At 48.0% G+C, this 6000-nt stretch overlaps 1 protein-coding gene across 2 annotated transcripts in view; it reads right to left on the minus strand.

Annotated features, from left to right (window-relative positions):
• The window catches only part of TPST1 (tyrosylprotein sulfotransferase 1), a 110649-nt gene extending 106740 nt beyond the window's left edge, over window positions 1–3909 (minus strand). For both annotated transcript variants that reach the window (XM_024744483.1, XM_024744484.1), the window contains exon 1: window positions 3745–3909. The gene's annotated coding sequence lies outside the window, so the exon portion shown is untranslated. The remainder of the gene's footprint in view (window positions 1–3744) is intronic.
• Between the last annotated feature and the right edge of the window lie 2091 nt (window positions 3910–6000).

Below are 6000 nucleotides of genomic sequence, written 5' to 3' on the forward strand. Positions count from 1 at the left end.
AAGCATATCAAGGCAATGTTTTATCAAGGCAGTGATGAAAAGATAAATAAGGCACTGTGATATTGTGATATTATAAGATTTATTGTAGAATAGAACAGTGTATCAGTCTTCATCCCTGGTTCCTAGCATAGAGCTCCTAAAACCCTTAAATTTCTTGATAGGGGTGAGAGGAACATCTTTTGTTATTCATAATAGGGTCCTTTCAACCACATCTGGGAAAATGGGAGCTGGTTGCCAGAGGAATCAACCCCTGACCTCTGGAAGGGGAAAGAAGCTAATAACCAGCGGCCAGTGATTTAATCAAGTATGCCTATGTAATGAAGCCTCCATGAAAATCCTAAATAAAGGGGTTGGGAGAGCTTCCAGGCTGGTGAATACACTGAGGTGCTGGGAGGATGGCGAGCCCAGAAGAGGCATGGAAGCTCATGGAAGCTCCATGCCCCTTCCCACATACCTTGCCCTATGCATCTCTTCCATCTGGTTGTTCCTGAGTTACAGCCTTTATAATACAGTAAATGAGTAAAGGTAAGTAAAGAGCTTTCCTGAGTTCTGTGAGCCATTATAGCAAATTACTGACCTGAGGAGGGAGCTGTGGGAAGCCCCAGTTTATACCCAATTGGTCAGAAGTACAGGTCACAATCTAGGACTTGTGATTGGTCTGAATTTGGGAGGAGTCATGCAGGACTGGGTCCTTAATCTGTGGGGTCTGCACTAAATCCAGGTAGTTAGTAATAATTAAGTTGAATTGTAGAAAACCCGTTGTTGCCTGGAGAGTTGGAGAAGTATTTAATGTGAGGGGAAGACCTACATGTTTGGTATCAGAAGTGCTCCGAGCAGTATAAGAAACAGCAGTTTACCTTTAGGCATAATCCCAGACCTCAAGGAACTCCTAGTCATGACAAAAATGGGCCCATGAGAAATAATTTAAATAAAATGTGATAAGTAGTTTAATAGGTACACGTACAAAATATCAGGAAAGTAGGCAACTAACCATGCCAACAAAAGTGACATTTATGCTGATTTATAAAGGATGAGTTAGATGCTATATATAGTTCCTCAGGGTTCTCACTCCCTCTTAGAGCTCTCAAGCCAGTTCTCAGCCCTAGCTGCCTGTTACTGCCACATGAGAAACTTTTTTTTTCATACACACACACTGTATTTTATTTTTACAAGAGGAGAAACATTTTTTAAATGAAAAGGTCTGGGCCCACACCAGACCAAGAATCAGAATCTCCTGGATGCCTTGATCCCCTCATCCTTAACCTTTAAAAGCTCCCCAGGTGGTTTTAAAGTAGAGCCTGGGTTGAAAACGGCCTACTCTGTTCAGGAAAAACATACCCAGACCTCAACCAATGTTCTGGCAATGAGGAGAGAAAGAAAAGAATTTCAGGTAGGAACAATAGGATCTATGGTAGACTTAATGATAGGAAAGAGGAGGATTCTAAGGTTTCTAGGGTGAAGACCCTAAAATAAGAAGCTTGTGGATGTGCTTGACACAGCTATGAGCAAGATGAGGGAAGAGAAAGGAAAAAATAACCAAGTTTGAAGTACCAAGTATCCAAGTATAGTTACCCAATAGACAGACGAAAATACGAAACACCTGAAAGTTCAAGAAAAATGGGGACTGAATATACATCTTTGAAAACCCAAAATATACAGGTGCTACTTAAAGCCATGAAGGGAAGTGCACTCACACAAGGAAATTAGAGGACAGAAAAAAGAACAGCAAGTAAAACCCTAAGGAATACCACATTAACCTGAGGGAAAGCATATCAAGGCAATGTTTTGTTTTTGTTTGTTTTCGTTGGTGAAAACCTGAGCATGTGTGCAGGCTGAGAAAAAGAGAGAGAATATAGAATAGGAAAGATGTTAGTCAGCCTTAGGAAGTAACACCTTCTTCCTCTGGTAAAAGGAAAGGAGATCAGATATCAGAGAGGTATAAGCACACAGAAAAATGACACACCCTTAAGAGTTCAGGGCTGATGCCCACCAATTTCTTCTGTGAAGTAGGAGACAAGATAAGCAGTGTAGAGAAGTCAAGAGTAGGACAAGGAAAGGAGAACGGTAAAAACCTACGGACAGCAATTAGGTGTGGGTACATAAAAGGAAGCTGAGGAGTAAGTCAAAGCATCTCCAGGCAGTGCAAGTGAAGTTGGGATCCAGAAGTCTAGAACAGCACCAGCGGCTGTTACACACTTCACTCCAGCCTGCTCTGGAGACCCAAGGAGCAGAAAAAGCCCACTGTTTGATTCATCCAGGCTTGGAAACCATCAGAGCAAATGTGGCAAGAATGGCTTGAGGCCAGTAACACTGCTTTTATAATTTTAAAAAGTCAAACTTATTTTACTCTTTTTAAAAATCAACTATAGTCATTTCCTCTGAGAGCCAGAAAGGGGGACGGGGGTGGCTAATTTCTCTTTCACTCTTAGAGAACTTGTCAGAACTTCCACTCCTAAGCATTTTGGTCCCTTCAACAGTTGATTCCAAGAAATCTGAACCTGATTCCTCCCGGCAGACTCAAGAAAGGATGAAAATTCACTGCAGACTGGACTATCCAGCTGGGAGATAAACATGTGAAATACTTCTTACACACAATGCTATTTCAACTAGGAGTTAGGGGCTCTTTCTTCCCTAAAAAATAAAGGTTCAGCAAACACCAGATTCAGGGGGGCGGTTTAAGGGGGCAATTACATTGCAAACATTGTTAAGAATACTTTACAAAGCCAATTATTATAAAACACCACATGGCACAAAGAGAGCAGAATTCAATTCTTCGGGATGACTGCAGTGAGTAAATAACTGACAATGTAATCTCTATCACACTTGGAGTTCACTAATTCATCCCGCCACCTCCTGTACCGCTCTTCAGGTAGCGCATCAATTCCCTTTGGATGCTGGACCTCTTGCTACCACCATGGGGAGAGTACAAAGGCCTGGAAGGAGGAAGATGGTAAGACGTGTGAGCACCTACCATGTACCAGGCCTACTGTGTGCCAGACTCTGAGCAATACACTTGACACGTTATGGGTGCAGCTCACTGAAAGACGAACTACGGTGTTAAAACTACAGACCGGGCATTCAGGAGAGTCGCAGTGTCTGAAGGTTTCAGTGTAAAGGAAAAGAAGTGCTAGCGACGGTGGTTGATGGAAGCGAAGGGAGAAGGGGCGAGTTGGGAAAGGAAGGCAACTGGGAGCAAAAGGGCAAAACCCAGGAATACATGGCATGGGGGTGGGAGGGCTTGAGGGAAATGTCCAGAGGACACCGTATAGGAGGCAAGGATAGGGTGAGACTGAGGAAGGGAAGCCCGGGTATAGGTGAGGGCAAAAGTCCAATCCGGGGGGGCCAGGGCGTCTCATCCCCGGCAGGCGCCCCGAAGGACCGCGGGGTCTGGGAAACGATGCCAGCCCCGCGAGACAGAGGGAAAGGCGCGGAGGGGGCGGGAGAGGGCGGGAGGCCGACCACGGCGGGGGCGAGCCGGGCTAAAAGGAAGCCCGAGACAGGGAAACGCCGGCGCTGGGGGAAGGGGTGGGCGCCGGGCCGGGCCGCCGGGCTCTGCGCTGAGGGGGCGGGGCTGGACAACCGCCCGAGGGCAGAGGGGAGATGCGGCGGCCGGCGGCGACTGGGGCCGAGGGATGCCAGGACAGAGGCGGCCGGGACTCGGAGCTAGGTGAGCGGCGGCGGGAGCACAGCGGGGCCGGGGCGGCGCTCCGACCCGAGCCGCAGCGAGCGCGGCGTCCCCCTTACCTGGGATGAGTGAGGAGCCGCCGCGCCGCCTCCCCAGCATCCTCGGCTCAGCTGCTTCTCCCACCGCCCTAGGTGAGGGCCATTCCACCCACCCGGGAGCCCGCCCTCACCGCCACGCGCCAGCTGCTGCCAGCCCGGCTCGGCCGCGCGGAGCTACGCCGACGCGACCCGGGCCCGCGGCCGCCTCAGCAGCGACTCCCCCAGTCGCCGCCTTAGCGCCTGCAGCCGCCCTCCCGGACGGGCGCGGGATCACACGCGTGCGGCGATTGGTTGCCCGGCGCCCGGCCGGGGGATATGTCGGATTCTCTGATTCGTGGGCTCCGCTGGCTGCCTCCCCGCCCCGAGGGGGGCGGGGCTCGGCCTCCCTCCCGGTCTGACAGGCGCTGAGGGGCGGGGTGGGTCTGACGTCGGGGCCGCCCGGGCGTCCCTGCGTCCCTGCGCGTCCGTGTGCGCGCTCCCCGCGGGGTTCTGGGGCCGCCACCTGTGTGAGCGGGTTGTTGCCGAGCAACGGTGCGCGCGACCTAGCTGGAGGCGAGCCGGGGGCAGGTGGCTGTCCACCGTAGCCCCAACCTCCAGCGTGGGTGCCCTTCAGCCTTGAAACCCTGGGACAGGACAGGAGAATGAGCTTTTCCAAGAAATCCTCTCTCTGCTTGTCCTTGCTTCAGAAACCACCTCTGTGCTGCTGCTGGCAGAGGAGCTTTCATCTCATTGAGGTGACTCAAAAATATAAATATCAAATTCACACATTTCATTACACACCAAAGTGAGTGATAGACTCTGTCCCCATCACAGGGGCGGGGAACTGATACTTGAAAGAAAGAAGTGAAAACTAAGAAAGGAGAAAAGGGCAAAGAGATGGGGGACATTGGGGAGAGGGCTGAAATTTCACGACTGAAAAATACCCGTTCGTGTTCACAATGCCTACAGGTATATCCACACGAGGTTCTGTCAAAGCAATTATTTCAACTCTATGAACATACATTGGAAAAAGCATAGGCTCAGGAATCTAACAGCTTTATTCACAATGCCTATCTACCGTCTTGGAATGAGTTTTGTTACCTATAGGAAGAGGTCTGTAGAATATGTACCTCAGAGAGTTGCTGTAAAGATCAAGTGAAGTCCACACAAAAATTTGTACACGAATGTTCATAGCACCGTTATTCATAGTAGCCAATAAAGTGGAAATAACCCAGATGTCCATCAACTGATAAATGGATAAGTAAAATATGGCATATCCACACAATGGAATATTACTGGGCCATAAGAAGAAGTGAAGTTCCGATACATGCTACAACAGGATGAATCTTGAAAATATCGTGCTAGGTGAAAGAAGCCAGTCACAAAAGACCACATATTATATGAGGCCCTTTATATGAAATGTCCAGAATAGGCAAATCCATAGAAAAAGCAAGTAAATTAGTGGATGCCTTGGGCTGAGGAGATTGGGGGAAAATGGAAAGTGATTGCTAATGGCTATGGGGCTTTTGTGGGGGGAGTGATTGATGAAAATCATCTAAAATGGATTGTGGTGATGATTGTACAATTCTGTGAATATCCAAAAAAATGGAATTGTGTACTTAAAGTAGGTGAATTGTATGGTATGTGAATTCTATCTCAATAAGCTGTTATTTTTTAAAAAGAGCAAATGAGGTAACAGACCTCTGAAAGCCCCAGGCTGTGATGCCGCTCTAAGAACCAGGGTTCAGTATATCTAACTGTTTTCTCTTTATTCAATTGGCAAAACCTTGTAAGCAGTTTGACCTGAGTGAAATTTAAAGAAATACCCACCACAATATTTTTCTATGGAACATTTAAATCAAATGAAGAAGATGATCTGATTTGACCCAAGCTGCTTTGGTGCATCAGAAATGATCCACTAGGATTACAAAGCTCACCAAAAGAAAATGAACAATGTCGGCAGGCAGAAAGCAAGAGGAAAGGGAAAGGACACAGCATTCTACAAGGTGATTCTAGATACATCTGCACCCAAAGTCGTTTGTTTAATAAGTCTTTTAACTTTAAGTAAGAGCTGTGTCCCATTCCACTCCCTGCATTCCAGACCCCTTCAGGGAAACAGCTCACCCTGACCTGAGTAATCTTGAAGCCACGGCCAGCACCATGGAGTGTTAATCCCTTAAACACAGCCCCTGCCATCATCTCTCCACAAGCCAGAAATGCAGCTCTGAGATGACCTCCACAATACCCAGAAAATACTTCACCTACCTACAAGACCTGAAAACAAAAATTTGAGTAGCC

Source organism: Neophocaena asiaeorientalis, unplaced genomic scaffold (assembly GCF_003031525.2).
Source record: "Neophocaena asiaeorientalis asiaeorientalis breed wild unplaced genomic scaffold, Neophocaena_asiaeorientalis_V1.1 scaffold91, whole genome shotgun sequence".
NCBI lineage: Eukaryota > Metazoa > Chordata > Mammalia > Artiodactyla > Phocoenidae > Neophocaena > Neophocaena asiaeorientalis.